This window comes from Lissotriton helveticus, chromosome 5_1 (assembly GCF_964261635.1).
Source record: "Lissotriton helveticus chromosome 5_1, aLisHel1.1, whole genome shotgun sequence".
Lineage (NCBI taxonomy): Eukaryota > Metazoa > Chordata > Amphibia > Caudata > Salamandridae > Lissotriton > Lissotriton helveticus.
The window spans coordinates 1,959,610,640-1,959,627,356 of NC_136065.1; the positions used below are offsets into that span (position 1 = coordinate 1,959,610,640).

General features: G+C 52.7%; 1 protein-coding gene across 9 annotated transcripts in view; it reads right to left on the reverse strand.

Annotated features, from left to right (window-relative positions):
• FBXO47 (F-box protein 47) overlaps positions 1-16,717 on the reverse strand; it is a 1,641,665-nt gene that overhangs the window by 410,436 nt on the left and 1,214,512 nt on the right. The gene's annotated exons all lie outside the window — the stretch shown is intronic.

A 16,717-nucleotide genomic window follows, 5' to 3' on the forward strand; every position in this document is an offset into this window, starting at 1 on the left:
TGGATAGGTATGTGGAAATACGCATCATCCATATCCAGAGTAGCCATAAAACCTTCTTCGTTTAAACAACTCAAAATCTTGAGAAGGGGAGGAGGAACCCTGGATGGAGTAGGAGATGGCTGTCTGATGCATTCCAGGGTGTGGACATTGGTTACTAGGTCTAGAACCCATTGGTCTGATGTCATTTCCTGCTACTTGTGAACAAAAGCTGAAATCTTCGGGCCCACGGGTATGGAAGGTAAAATTGTTGGCACCCTGCGGAGATCACTGCTTCCGGTTAGTGTCTCGGCCTTGATACTGTGATCTCTTTCGACCACCCTGACGGGAGATACTAGTCGTAGACTATTGATGATATGATGCCTGGCTCTAAGGCTGTACTGGTATTAATACTGCTTATTCTGTTGGTTTTGGTACCCTCCTCTTGATTTAAAACCACGTCCTTTCGCTCCTCTGAAAGATCCGCGCCCGTATTGAAGGGTGCCTAATGATCGTGCAGCATCCGTGTCAGTTTTATATAGCTCAGCGGGCTTCATCAATATGTTTACCAAACTATAAACTCTCTATCATCAGCCATGTCTAGAATCTAGGTTTGCCTCTCAGGTCTGAAAGTAGTGGCTTTAAGCCATCCCTGACGTCTAAGCACTGCAGCTTCTGCTAGCTGACGGAAGATGGTGTTCACGATGTGGAAGGCGCAATGTATAGCTTCCGATGCGCACGTTCCTTCCTGCCTTCGGTCCTCAGGAATGAGGTCAATGAAACTCGCCATGTCTGACCACATTTGACGGTCATAACAGCCGATTATGGCTAGAAGATTGGCAGCTCTAATAGAGGCCGCTGCCAACGTAGAGAATTTATTTATTTATTTTGTTTGTTTTTTGCCTATAAGGTCCAGACGACGTTCTTCTTTTTAGGCGGTGTGGTGATAGCCGTTGCGGGATTTTAAGATTGTTGTTGGGCGGCCTGTGAAATTACTGAATCTGGCTGAAGGGTGGCCTATCAGACAGGATGGGCTGTTAGCAGGTGCGCCGTATTTCTTTTCTATGTGCGAAAGCACTGCTGGAATAGATATAGTCTATTATAGGTACCACTCTCGTGATCTTTCTGGATTCTTTTTTTAAAATCATGAAGGAAATATTCTGTCTGTTCGACTGTAACTGGCAGTTGAAATCTAGCTGCTGCCCGCTTCATTAAATTATGTACAGGATGCTGCCATAGATGAGGCCATCGTAGACGATCTCATTGTAGACTTTGCTGTCGTAGACATGGTTATGTAGGCGAGGTTATTGCAGACGGGAACGTCATCATAGATAACCGTGATGAACAACCATCATAGATGAGGCTGTCGTAGATGACAGTCATAGACAATGCCATCATAGATGAGGCAATCATAGGTGAGGCCAGCCATAGATTAGGGAATCGTAGATGAAGCAGTCCTATGATGGCCATTCGTGGATGAGGCCATTCGTGGATGAGGCCATTCTTGGATGAGGCCATTCTTGGATGAGGCCATTCTTGGATGAGGCCATTCTTGGATGAGGCCATTCTTGGATGAGGCCATTCTTGGATGAGGCCATTCTTGGATGAGGCCATTGGTAAATGAGGTCCTACATAGATGATGAGGCTGTCATAGACGACAGTCATAGACAATACCATCATAGATGAGACAATCATAGGTGATGCCATCCCTAGTTGAGGCATGTGTCGAGCTGAGGCTGTCCTAGGCAATGCCATTGTAAAAGAGACCATCATAGATGAGGCCGTCGTCGACGACCGTCGTAGATGAGGCCGTCGTCGTCGACCGTCGTAGATGAGGCCGTCGTCGTCGACCGTCGTAGATGAGGCCGTCGTTGTCGACCGTCGTAGATGAGGCCGTCGTCGACGACTGTCGTAGATGAGGCCGTCGTCGACGACTGTCGTAGATGAGGCCGTCGTCGACGACTGTCGTAGATGAGGCCGTCGTCGACGACCGTCGTAGATGAGGCCGTCGTCGACGACCGTCGTAGATGAGGCCGTCGTCGACGACCGTCGTAGATGAGGCCGTCGTCGACGACCGTCGTAGATGAGGCCGTCGTCGACGACCGTCGTAGATGAGGCCGTCGTCGACGACCGTCGTAGATGAGGCCGTCGTCGACGACCGTCGTAGATGGGGCCGTCGTCGACGACCGTCGTAGATGGGGCCGTCGTCGACGACCGTCGTAGATGGGGCCGTCGTCGACGGCCGTCGCAGATGAGGCCGTCGTCGACGGCCGTCGTCGACGACCGTCGTAGATGAGTCCGTCGTCGACGACCTGTCGTTGATGAGGCCGTCGTCGATGACCTGTCGTTGATGAGGCCGTCGTCGACGACCTGTCGTTGATGAGGCCGTCGTCGATGACCTGTCGTTGATGAGGCCGTCGTCGACGACCTGTTGTGGATGAGGCCGTCGTCGACGACCGTTGTGGATGAGGCTGTCGTCGACGACCGTCGTAGATGAGGCCAATATTGGTGAGGCAGTAATAGTAGACATGGAGTTTTTAGACTCCTAATGTCAGGTTAAGAAGATTTCCTTGATGAGTTGTAGGATCAGCCTCTGAGGAAGTTTTTTCCCAATTGCCTCTTTCTGTGACAAATGCCTTATAAAGACTTGAGGTGAGTCTTTATGGCTTTATGCGCGCCCTCTGGAGGCTCCTGGCGTGACTTTCTCTTTGACCTCTCCTGTGAGGTGAAGGAATCTTCATTGTTCTCATCAGATCTGGCAGATAAAAGTCTCTGTAGTCCCAATAATAGCCTCATCTCTCAGAACGTGAGAGTTATTGAGGAAAAGGTTAGACATATTTCGTAGTCTATTACCTTATTTTCTGCCAATCTGCCATATTACAGCCTTAATAGGGTCAGAGAAATGAAGTATGATCCACATTGATCCAAAAAGAAGTAAAATCTGAAGAAACTGAGCAGAGCTCAGGGAGACTCCCTTCACACACGACGTGCGGTGAAAATCTGAGGAGAACTGGCTCTGCAGAGGGGGTTCTAGAGGGTGCTGTAAGCTGATTGGTTGGGACAAAATCTTTGGTCCTTTTGGCATAATGAGGTAGATAGGCTACTGCAGTTAGGCCTCAGGCCTTTCTCTGAGGCCTACTGTGAGAAGTTGGCCTGGTATATGATGTTCACTATTCTAGTGAACACCTTGCACCAGTCCAAACAACCCTTATGGTGATGGTTGTAAGTCAACCTTCTAGACCAGCTATCCTAGAGGTAGCGTGGACAGAACAATCTTAGGCTAAAAGACTCTTGAGGGCGTGTAAAGCCAGCTGTTTTACCATATGTAACCCCTTGAATATCAAATGAAAGGACACCACACAGGATATATATAAAATATATATGTATTTATTTACTAACACACTCCTCTGAACTCTTTATGAGATCAGAGGCAAAAGCACATAACAAGTTATACTCAGAAATACTTTAAATAGCACAATTTACAGTTAGGCCCTAGGGGCGCGTAAAACCATATACTAAGTAAGTGGTATAAGAACCACGACTTTGGAAAGGGAAAGGCCTAGGGCCTGGAAGATCGCTGGGGCTACACGATCTGACCCTTAGGTTAGGAGTAGGAGGCCCACAGGCGGCGCGTGCAGAGTCAGTACTCTCACGAGAGAGTCAATAGAAAGTCAATAGGAACGTACAAAGGTAAGTAATGAAGTTTTAGGACACTTCCGGTCTTACTAGGATTACACAACTAGCAAAACTGGACACTAGGATAGTCAATCCCTACAGGAGCACTGAAGTACTCGCGTTACCTCACCCACGGGCTGCGGGTGCATAGGTGTCAAAGTGTGTCGGGTTTTCTCGTCGTTTCCTATGGAGCCTCGGAAGAAGATGCTGCAGGCGACCAGGAGGAAGATGTCCGGGTGGATCCAAGGGTGGATCGGAGTTGTAGAGGACCTGAAAGCAGAGGGGACAGAGTCTAGGTCACTAGCCAGTGACCGGGTGGAACCAGGAAGGAACCAGATGTCGTCGAGGAGCAATCTGGTGTGGAGGTGAAGCTTGTCGTTGCAGCCACGCTGACCAGGAGGCGTCGAGGACGACCAGGTGCTGGAGAGGAGCTGTCCCACGAAGGTTCTCGCAGGCGGAGGGGTTGGCTTCAAGATCGGAGCCAACAAGCCTAAGCAAAGGCAACCCACGCAGGATACACAAAAGGCTTCTGGTGCAGACCAGGAGGGTCTGAGGTACTTCACCTTTTCAGGGAAGCAAGGGCCAGTCTGGAGCAACCAGACCAGTGGTGGATTTTCTCAAGGATCGTCGTCAGAGGGCCACTAGCCAACGGGCCAGCAACCGGACAACGCGTTGAGCAGAACATAAGCAGAAGGGCCCCACGCAGTGGAGGGCTAGTTTTCGGTGCAGGTGGAGCTCGGTGTCGGGGTGTCTCAGTCCCCAGTGCACCGCTTCGAGGATGCCTCAGGAGCTGCGCTGGTAGCAAGTTGAAGACTTTCCAAGTTGCCTGCTTCCACGATTCCAACGCCTTCCACGGTGCTCAGCAGTGCTGGAGTCGTGCAGTGGGGTCAGAGGAGTCCGGGGGTCGAGGTCTTGTCAGGCTCTGTGCTCGAGTTCCGGCGGGAACAGGGACAAAGCAGGCCGTCGAGTTGCTGGATGGTGCCTGGTTGCCCAGGGTGGTCACTCCTTGGCCACAAGGGAGATTCTTCAGTCTTCAAGTCGGTTTGAATGTCGAAGGGTCCAGAGTTTTGTATCAAAGTTTCATCAGGATAAATCTAAAGTCTCCTGGGTCAGCTCCTACCTTTATACAACTAAAGGGGGCCAGTTTACTCACTAGGTCCCTTCTATGGGTGGGACCAGGAAGGGGGTGGTTACACCCCCTTTCCTTTGTGCAGTTTCGCGCCAGAGCTGGGGCTGGAGTGCCCCAGCAACCGGTTTGAACTGGGGTGTGCCCCAGGCATGTCTCATTCTATTCAGCCCTCCCTGTCCCAATACACAAAATCCTGTCTGGGGTGGTGCTCGCACCTCTCCAGGCAGGAAACCTATTGTCCAGGCCTCCCTCGCTGGAAGGACTCCCAGCAGCAGGAGGTCAGACTTGTGTCTGTGGCAGCAGCGTCCATTTTGTGACGCTGGGGCTCTGGTTAACTTTAACCGGGATAGTCAGCAACAACATGTCTTCTCCCTCTAGAAGGGTGGAATGCTACCCCCGTCGCCAGAATTGGCGAGGGGGTAGTATTCCAAAGCGTATGACACCTTACACAACATGTTTAGATAAAGCCAAACCAAAGTTAGCATTCAACCGCGAGGATTATAATGCACTTAAGAGCATATGGTAAGGCAATATCATAGAACAGCTATAAGGACATGGTTCTGAAAGCTGCAGACAGGCTCAGCTCATGTCGGAGCACCATCTCACACATAACCAAGCACTCTGCCTCCAGGTTTGCTAAGGCTTGCCATAGGAGTGACTTATAGGTTACTGTATGTCTATATTTAAGGGTAGATATAGGAATACTATATCTAAGCAAGGGGTGATTACACAACCTTGCCCCAGCTGAGTGATCAGCCAGTTGTTTCAGTTTGAGTGGCCAGCCAGGGGTGGCATAATACATGCTGCAGCCCCTGGTAGGCCTTGGTTACACCTATGCCCTGAGTACCTAGGGTACACTTCTACAGGGGCTGATAAGGTGAACCAATTCCCAATTGGATGTACCTATAGTAGATGGTCTGAATTTAGAGAGAGTGCATCTGGGCTGTGGGTCTGATTAGCAGGCCCACAGCCACATCTAAGTCGAAAACCAGTAAAGCAAAAGCAAAAAGTGGGGGTGACCATGGGAAGCAGACCCTACTCTCCTACACCTACTACTATAATTTACCTTTGGCACTGCTTTTTTATATAGCGTGGGACTCCCGCCTCGGCGACGGGGAATGATTCAGGCATGTGAATCTATGAAAGATACCCCAATACTGGATAACCTGATGAATAAAAGTCTTGGAGTTCCAGGTCCTGGGCAGATAGATGGAAAGGGCTGATTGCATTGTTTTTCCTTTTGTACACGTCTTTGTCTCTAGTCTGGCGGTGTCCTGCCTGCGGCATGCCAAAAACCACCAAAGATGGGGAGCCTCTCAGAAAGATATTATGCACATAGTTTTGAAGATGATGCGGGTATGCAAGGGGATCCTATTAATGATCCATAAGAATGAAGGATATGGTCATATTTCTTTAGGCTGTAGGTGAGGAATGTCCCGATGTAGGTTACCATTAAGGAAGGCACTTTGAAGTCGGAAAAGCTTTGGAATGAGCTTTGGAATGGAGTGTTGCCACCATCTAGATGCAAGAGTAGAGGGGATTGCATAGAATTGCTGTAGTTGCTGTCTGGGACTAAGGGCGGGGGTCCCGTGGGGGTATTAGGATGTGCCCGCCACAGTGACGGGCACATCCTGTATTTTTAGCATTGTGGCGGGCGCAATAATGCACTTGCATAGACAAAGCGGCAGGCACCGCACGGTGCCTGCCGCTTTCTTTATGCAAATGAAGGGGGGTACCACAGGTACCCCCGTGTGCACCCCCCAACTCTCCTTCACTCTGGGGGCCCGCAGGGGGCCCCCAGAGTGAAGACCGCATGCCTTTCCGTGGCGGCATCGCCGCTGCGGAAAGGCTTCTAAACAAGCACATCATAATATGGCTGGCAGTGTCTATTAGACACCGCCACCATATTAAACCTTTTCCGCCCCGGTCGCAAGGCGACCGGGGTGGAAAAGCGGCGGACGATCTTTCCGTCCCCCGCGGTCCCCCCCCGCCATCCTAATATGGCGGGGGAATTCAGGTGCGGATGGCGGGCGGATTGCCCCCGCCAAGCTGGCGGTGGCTACCGCCAGCCTGGCAGGGGTAATTCGCCTGCCATCCTAATGGGCCCCTAAGGGAGAGAATTGGTACCAGGCTTCATAATAATGTGTTCCTTGAGGATCAGGTTGTGTCCAGGGTGAATCCGAGTGACCTGGCATTGGGTGAAAGTTGAGGTTTGAATTGGTTCATGTCTGTTGGACAGGCCACATGAAGGGCCGCTCTCCCCCGGCCCAACCAGGCCCGAACCAGCCACGCAAGTACCACACACCACCATTACACGTCCACCGTCCCCGCAGGGACCCCTACACTCGAACCTGTTGACCGCGTAGGCCGACCCACTACCGGCCTGCGCGCCCATCCTGGGCGCCATCTTGGACCCTCCACCACGAGGCCGCCTGGCCCCCGATCGACCTCAACCCTGGGCCCGGCCAGGCCTCAGACATTCCGGCACCAACATCCACCCAGGAGGTGAGCGGGCTACTTGGTCAGTCAATGGGAGCAAGAGGTGTCGATGGCTCCCCCCCGCCAAGTACCGCTCGCCCATCGCCTCCCCGGGCGCTGGCTCCACCCCCCTGCTGGGTGTCTGAACCCCCTCATCCCGGACCTCCCGACCTCCAAGTGCGAGGGTCCGGACATCAAAGCACACCAGCCCTATAACTGGGGCAGCTCCAGAGCCGGACGGGAGTTGTATCTTGGAGTCGAGAGACGCAAAGAAGAACTCATCCTTGACGGACTACTGGCGCTGCCGTAGCTCTGTCTTGTGCACCTTCGTCTTGCCTGCTGGCGCTGCCGCGGCTTTGGGAACCACCCTATCCTTCATCGTCGTCGGGACCTGCTGGCGTGGCCGCGGACCGTTTGTAACCACCACCTTCATCGGGACCTGCTGGCTCTGCCGCGGACCGTCGTCTTCCTTCATCCATCACGGGACCTGCTGGCTCCGCCGCGGCCCGTTCATCTACACCACCGAGCTCGAGGATTGAGAGCTATTTCCATCTCTTTGGTAACAAGACTGTCCCGCTACCCTTTTCCCAAACAGAGACCAGAATAGAGGGGACCCCTGAGTCCAGACCTCCTTGTACCATTCTACCGTACTTGAAGAATTACCTATAAAGTATCGTTGAACTTTATCATTGTGTGGTGTCCGTCTGTGGGGGGGGAGTTACTTGTCTGTACGATTCACTGGAGACGGCTCTCCCCGGAGACCTCTCCCCTTATCCTCGGCCGACCCTCCCGGTCCGTCTAACATTGGTGGCCAGCGACGGGATCCGAATCACCGCATAAACCGTACAGAGAGTAGCTCACCCCACGGCGAATCACGATGTCCACTAAAGACAGCGGATCAACGGAGAAATTCCAGATGGAGAAATTGGACGAGTACAACCATCGTGAACTTAAACAGTTCTGTATCGAATTAGGTATCGCTACCACCGGACTAAATACCAAAGATGACTTTAAGCAGGCCCTGGAATCTTGGGCAGAAACCGGGGCTGCCGGAACCCCCGATCAAGACATCGCAGCACAAACCCCCATGGCCCCTGAAGAACGAAGAACGGGTCTCTCGCCAGACGAGATCCAGGAACGAGAAAGAACCCGACTACACGAGCTGGAAATGGCCCGGCTCAAAATGGACGTTGAACTAAAGTTGGCCGAACAGAAAATCAACTTAGAGCACCTGCGTCTCCGAGAAGAAAGAGAGGAGAAACAGAGACAAAGGGAGCTCGAGGAAAAGAAACTGGCATATGAACATGAGCGGAAATTAGCTGAAATCGACCTACGCAAACAGAATAAAGAAGCAGGGGTGCCCGAGCAACCCCACACTCCAGGGGCAACAGAGAAGAAGGTACACATCCCCAAGGATGTCGTTCGAGAATACTTCCGAGAGGACGACATCCAGCAATGGTTTAAGGCCTATGAAATCGCTATGACTGCACACCGGATCGATAAAAGCGATTGGGGGGCCGGTCTGTGGGGGAGATTCCTCAATGAGGGCCGCGACGCCCTGCTGCAACTCCCGGACCACCAGATGACCTCCTATGACCATATGAAAGCTGCACTCCTCACCCGCTATGGCCTCACACCCGAGATGTACCGTCAGAGGTTCCGAGACTGCACCCGCATCCCAGGTACAACTTGGGTGGACTATGTCAATTACTTTAGCCGAGCCTTCGAGGGCTGGATCAAAGGAAACAGGGTCACAACCTACGAACAACTGTTCAATCTTATGGTATGGGAGCATCTGTCGAATAATTGCTTCATTGAACTTCGTCAGCACCTCCTCGACAGCAAGTTAACGGATCCCCGGCAGCTCGCAGCTGAAGCAGACCGGTGGGAGATCACCAGAGTGAGTCGAAATGGGTCCTCCGAACAGAACCGGAACAACAATGGTCAGCACCGTCCCCGAGGAGGTGGAGGCCAAGGACGCGGAAGAAGCAACGCTCCGGTCACCCTCACTACCAGCCCCACCCCCCCGGCCAACCGGGGCAGCACCCCAGCGCGACCGGGACATCGAGCCAATGTTACCTGCCATCGATGCCAACGAGTCGGACACTATGCAAACGACCCAAACTGCCCCCAGTACCAGAGCCCAAGACCCCGCCAAGTAGCCGCTGCTGCTCTGGGGGAGGAACAGATCTCAGAGGAACAAGAAGAATATGAACAGGACCACCAAGAATGGGAGCCAGCCGCCATGGCTCTCGCCTGCCTAGGGGGGAGAGACATGGTCCCGCGGGTCCCCCTACCCGCTAATACCCAGAAGTACAGCCAATGGGTGGGCATCAATGGACGCCGGGCTGAAGCCCTTCGTGACACTGGGGCCAGTGTAACAGCCGTCCGCTGTCACCTGGTGACCCCCGAACAATACTTACCAAACATTCTCTGCCCTGTACGTTCAGCCGATAACTCAGAAAGCCTGTGTCGGATGGCCTGCGTCCCCTTCGAATGGGGAGGGGTCTCCGGCATGTTGAAGGTGACGGTCCGAGATGATGCCCCCGTAGACTGCCTCCTGGGTAATGACCTGGAAAGCTCTCCATGGGCAGCAGTCGAACGAAAAGAGCACCTGGGGATGCTGGGCGTCCCGGACTGGGCGTGCGTCACCACCCGGTCCATGACCGCCCGTGCCAACACCCGCCCAGAGGAACTCGAATGGCCGGCGCCACCGCCTCCGGTCGCCCCCGCCGAAACCACCGACCGTGACGTCCCCCCCCGAACCAGCTCAACCTCCAGACCTCGCTAACCTCGACCAGTGGCCTCAAGAGGGGGGGCCCACGCAAGAACAATTTCGCCAAGAACAAAAGACCTGTCCCTCCCTCGAGGGACTCCGCCAGCAAGCGCTAGCCCAAAGCGCAGGGGATACCTCCGGAACTCACTGGGTCTACTGGGACAATGATCTGCTGTACAGTGAGCAAAGAATCGCGGAGCTGGGGGCCAGCCGAGTCCTAGTGGTACCCCTCCGTTTTAAAGACTTTCTGCTAAACCTGGCCCACGATGTCCCCCTGGCAGGACACTTGGGTCAAGACAAAACCTATAGCCGCCTGGTGACCCACTTCTTCTGGCCCAAAATGAGGGACAATGTACACCAGCATTGCCGATCTTGCCCCACGTGCCAAGCCAGTGGGAAGAGCGGCCGCAAACTGAAAGCCCCCCTGCAACCGTTTCCCGTGGTCACCACCCCGTTCGAGAGGGTCGGAATCGATATTGTAGGGCCCCTGGACCCGCGCACAAAACAAGGCCATCGATTCATCCTGGTGCTAGTGGACCACGCCACCCGCTACCCGGAGGCTGTTCCCCTGCGGACTGTGACAGCCCCGGTAGTCGGCCGGGCTCTGATGGGGATCTTCTCCCGGGTGGGCTTCCCCCGGGAGGTCGTCAGTGACAGGGGCACGAACTTTATTTCGAAATATATGAAATCTCTCTGGCAACAGTGCGGGGTTACCTACCGGTTCACGACCCCCTATCACCCTCAAGGAAACGGCCTCGTTGAGCGGTTCAACCGCACGCTCAAAGGGATGATCGGGGGGTTGGAAGAGCCCCTCCGTCGCCAGTGGGATGTGCTGCTGCCGTGCCTCCTCTTCGCATATCGAGAGGTTCCCCAGAAGTCCCTGGGCTTCAGCCCATTTGAACTGCTATATGGACACCCCGTGCGCGGGCCGCTCAGCCTAGTTAAGGAAGGCTGGGAGATGCCCCCTCTAAAGAACCCACCAGATGTTTTCCGCTACCTCCTAACACTCCGCAACCAGACCCGGCGATTCCGAGAACTAGCAAAAGCCAACCTAGTGGCCAGTCAAGAGGACATGAAAAGGTGGTATGACCGGAATGCCTCCTCCATCGAATTTGAACCTGGGCAACAGGTATGGGTAATGTCCCCCACCGAACCCTGCGCCCTACAAGACAAGTGGACCGGGCCCTTCAAAGTGGTCGAGCGCAAGGGTCCGGCTACCTATCTCATCGACTTGGAATCTTCCCGGAACCCCCTCCGGGTCCTCCACGCTAACAGACTGAAACCGCACTTTGTACGGACAGAACTCAGCCTCCTGATGGCCACAGACAATGGGGCTGAAGAGGACTCCGAGCCCCTCCCGGACCTCCTACGAACACGGGAGAAAGATGGTTCCGTAGAGGGGGTCCGACTCTCAGAGGCCCTCACCCGAGAGCAACGCCAGGAGTGCCAAGTTCTCCTGTCACAATTCGCCAGCCTGTTCTCCCTCACCCCAGGTGTCACTTCCTGGTGTACGCACGATGTGGACACGGGGGACAGCCCCCCTATCCGCCACCGGGCCTACCGCGTGCCAGATCGGGTACGGGCCTGCATCCAGGAGGAAGTAGCCAAAATGCTCACGCTCGGGGTCATCGAGCCCTCAGACAGCCCCTGGGCCAGCCCTGTAGTACTGGTCCCCAAAGCAGCTGCCCCCGGCACCACACCAGAACTCCGGTTCTGCGTCGACTACCGGGGCTTGAATGCGGTCACCAGGACAGACGCACATCCCATCCCCCGGGCAGATGAACTAATCGACCGCATGGGAGCTGCCCGCTACCTCAGTATCTTCGACCTAACGGCGGGCTACTGGCAAATCGGCCTCACACCCCGGGCACAAGAACGTTCTGCCTTCTCCACTCCCGATGGCCATTTCCATTTCACAGTCATGCCCTTCGGCATGAAGAATGCCCCAGCAACATTCCAACGACTCGTCAATCAGGTCCTGGCGGGGCTCGAAGGATTCAGCGCCGCCTACCTAGACGACATCGCTGTATACAGCAACCAGTGGTCCGAGCACCTCCGCCACCTCCGAGCAGTGCTGCACGCCCTTCAGCAAGCTGGCCTCACGATCAAGGCCAGCAAATGTCAAATTGGGCAAGGGTCTGTAACCTACCTCGGGCACCAGGTGGGAAGCGGCCTGGTGGCCCCTCTGCAGCTAAAAATTGCCGCCATCCAGTCCTGGCAGCCCCCCATTACCCAGACCGAGGTACGGGCCTTCCTGGGCCTCACGGGCTATTACCGAAGGTTCGTGAAAGACTATGGTACTATCGTGAGGCCCCTCACAGAGCTCACGTCAAAAAATCAGCCCCAGAAAGTCAACTGGACCCCAGAGTGTCAAGCTGCATTTGAACAATTGAAAGCCGCCATGTGCTCCGCCCCTGTGCTCCAGGCCCCCGACTACAGCCGGGAGTTCATCGTCCAGACGGATGCCTCCGACCATGGCATTGGGGCAGTCCTGTCTCAAGTGAACACCGAAGGCCGTGATCAGCCGGTGGCCTTCATCAGCCGGCGCCTCCTACCACGGGAACAACGCTGGAGCACCATAGAGAGGGAGGCCTTTGCAGTGGTATGGGCCCTCAAGAAGCTCCGGCCCTACCTTTTTGGCACACCCTTTCGGGTACAGACCGACCACCGACCCCTGCAGTGGCTGATGCAGATGCGGGGGGAAAACCCGAAGTTACTACGCTGGTCCATCTCCCTACAAGGGATGGACTTCACAGTTGAACATCGGCCTGGGCCAGATCACGCCAACGCAGATGGCCTGTCCCGGTTCTTCCGCCTCGACGAAAAGAGTCCCCAAGAGAATGGGTAACTCTCCCCGCCTTCAGCTGGGGGGGACGCATGTTGGACAGGCCACATGAAGGGCCGCTCTCCCCCGGCCCAACCAGGCCCGAACCAGCCACGCAAGTACCACACACCACCATTACACGTCCACCGTCCCCGCAGGGACCCCTACACTCGAACCTGTTGACCGCGTAGGCCGACCCACTACCGGCCTGCGCGCCCATCCTGGGCGCCATCTTGGACCCTCCACCACGAGGCCGCCTGGCCCCCGATCGACCTCAACCCTGGGCCCGGCCAGGCCTCAGACATTCCGGCACCAACATCCACCCAGGAGGTGAGCGGGCTACTTGGTCAGTCAATGGGAGCAAGAGGTGTCGATGGCTCCCCCCCGCCAAGTACCGCTCGCCCATCGCCTCCCCGGGCGCTGGCTCCACCCCCCTGCTGGGTGTCTGAACCCCCTCATCCCGGACCTCCCGACCTCCAAGTGCGAGGGTCCGGACATCAAAGCACACCAGCCCTATAACTGGGGCAGCTCCAGAGCCGGACGGGAGTTGTATCTTGGAGTCGAGAGACGCAAAGAAGAACTCATCCTTGACGGACTACTGGCGCTGCCGTAGCTCTGTCTTGTGCACCTTCGTCTTGCCTGCTGGCGCTGCCGCGGCTTTGGGAACCACCCTATCCTTCATCGTCGTCGGGACCTGCTGGCGTGGCCGCGGACCGTTTGTAACCACCACCTTCATCGGGACCTGCTGGCTCTGCCGCGGACCGTCGTCTTCCTTCATCCATCACGGGACCTGCTGGCTCCGCCGCGGCCCGTTCATCTACACCACCGAGCTCGAGGATTGAGAGCTATTTCCATCTCTTTGGTAACAAGACTGTCCCGCTACCCTTTTCCCAAACAGAGACCAGAATAGAGGGGACCCCTGAGTCCAGACCTCCTTGTACCATTCTACCGTACTTGAAGAATTACCTATAAAGTATCGTTGAACTTTATCATTGTGTGGTGTCCGTCTGTGGGGGGGGAGTTACTTGTCTGTACGATTCACTGGAGACGGCTCTCCCCGGAGACCTCTCCCCTTATCCTCGGCCGACCCTCCCGGTCCGTCTAACAATGTCCATGTCATTCAGCCATGTTGGATAGGTTTTTGCTTTTTGTTCTTGGCAAATAACAGGAATTCTGTATTGGTCAGATTGAGTTTCAAGTAGATGTTAGACATTCAGGTCTGGATGAGTTACAAGTAATGATTGAGGTATTGGATGTCTGCAGCAGATGATAGGGATGTTTTGGAACATGTAGGTGCCCATTTGTATTGAAATCAATGATTTTTTGTAAAAGCTGCTTTCTCAAAATTGGTTTCCAAAGTAAAGTCTACCTACAAAGTATTCTGTGTTCTTGCTTTACGAATGCTTTCTTGAGCATTCCATTCGCAAAATAGACGCAAGTGCGCATGTTATTCCTTTGGGAGATAGTTATTCTGTTGGTCTCCCTGAAGTGAAAGAAAAATGTAATGAAATATGTTAATGGTGTGGTTGTTGCCAGTGATTCAAGCGAAAAGCATGTTTTTTTATTTTTATTTTTTATTTTTATTGAGCAGAACATTAGGTTCATAAAAATACATGATGTACTAAAACAGATTTTCACTGATATTAACATTAAAGCCAGTTACAAAATTAGATTGACAACCAAAAAATACATAATGAAAAAAGACAAGGAGCTAAAACTAAAGCAGCTGATTATGTTTTCATTCCCCCCAAAAAAAGAAAAACCAATGCAACTTTGTCCTGGGACACAGTAGCAATAAGAGAACATTCCCAATACTTCTACGTTGCAATATAGATAAAGTGATAGTGCCATCTTATCGCCTAAAAACCAACATAGATACAATATGTTTATATTTGGAAGCAGTGGCGGTTTCTTGCATACTGGACTGAAGTGCAAAATGCATTCTATAAAGTGCCAGAAAAAGTGCGAATGCTATTTAAAGTGCAAAAAGAAAAAAGTGCTAGTGCAATTTGCCAAAAAGCTGCTACATTAATTAGCCATCCCTGGCACTATGATCTCTCTTTAAATTCCATCAGTACATTAAAAAACTTCCAATTCTTTTCAAATTTCCTAGTAGCTCCAACCCACCTAGCGTAAGCTTCCTCAAATTTTTGAGTTATTTTCATATTATTGAACCACTTTAGATGAGAAGGTATTTCCCTAGATTGCCAATTTTGTAAAATTAGGGAGCGAGCGAACATACATGAAATAAAAAGGAAGGCCTTTTCGGGTCGGGTAGTATCTTTTCATTTCGACTGGTACCGAACAATACAGCTTCGTCCTCGAGCGAAATACTCTTGCCGATTGCTTGCCCAATATCTGAAAAAACTTCTTCTGAAAAAGGCCTGAGTCCTGAACATGCAAAAAAATAATATGATGCCACCCGCCCTCCCCATCTATTTGGCAACGAAAGCACCTATTTTCTACACCTGGAAATCTTTTATTTAAAGCGGCCGGAGTTATATAAGATAGCCATCGCGAAAGGAAGGCCATCCTTTTAAAATTTGCCGCACGCAAGGATTTACTTCCTAGAGGCATATAGATTCCCATTTCTTCGTATTCAACCTACACCCGGTCTCCCGAATTATTTTGTCCAGATGAGTCTCTATCACGGAAGCCTGTCCCTACCTGTAGCAACTTATACCAGTTCCCCACCCCTTTAATATTGGTCCCATAAAGAGCTATCATGAATTGACTAGGGGTGTCCAAAATGTAAATGTAGTTGAGCTTATACAGCGCACAGCTACCCGCAGTGGGTTTCCCGGCGCTTGCTTAGGGTACCCGTCCTGGTATTCCCCTGTGAGATAGCAGGGTATCCACAAGGTGAAAGTTAGGCATCCCGCCGCGAGGGGCCGTTGTGGAGATTAAGCAAGCTATTGCCCAGAGTCGCAGAGTATGAACCCGTGAGTCGAGGAGGCACCGGGGCGAGAATTATCGAGTCCGTGGTATTTTTAGCCCAAGACCCGCCGAGGCGGGGAATTGAACCCTGGTCCAGGACCGATCTCAGCTTCCGGGTCTGCTGCCTCTAACCCCTGAGCCACACTTCTCCACTGGTATTCGTTATCAAATGGACTACGCGTAGATATTCTAAAGCGAAAAGCATGCTTAATGGGAAGTGGGACCGCAGAAGCAAACGGATGGGATTGCTGATGATTTTTCAATCTCCATTACCAGAGAGTACAAGCCATCTGGTTGCGAAAGACCTATTGTGTGTTTATCAGTCCCACCGACTATAACTGGTTAGCTTTACTGTCATTCTCATGTGCTTGTAACTTATTTGTTGGCTTGTGTTAACTTGCCTTCCTCTTCTTGCGTTTGTTCTCGCCTGTCTATCTCAACTTTATTTTCATTTTCTTGCTTCCCCGCTGGCTCCTCTGTTACCCTCACCACTTTTTAGAGGGTCAGGCAGCAAATTGCTGCTGACCCCTTTGACTTACAAAAAAGTGCATTTATTTGTGCTACTCCAAATTCATTTTTATTTTTATTTACCAATCCACCTCGGATAGGTAAATGAACAAAACATGGCTCCCAGGTACTTACAAAAGCAAACACATGCATGGTGACACCTCTATGCGCTTGTGTGATGGTGCATGCACGTTCCAAGGGATGAAACGCCCACAAGGAGCAGCCATGTTATTGAGCCTTTTCTTTTCTTTTCCATGTGGCCAATGCTAAGAAAGACCTTTTGACTTTGTAAATGCTTGTTTGATGAAGTCTCGTCCTGCCATTTTATTATACATGGTCTTATTCTATTATTAAACCATCCGTCAACATCAAGACAACACACAAATATTTTTCTGGAGAAGAGTAAGAATCATCA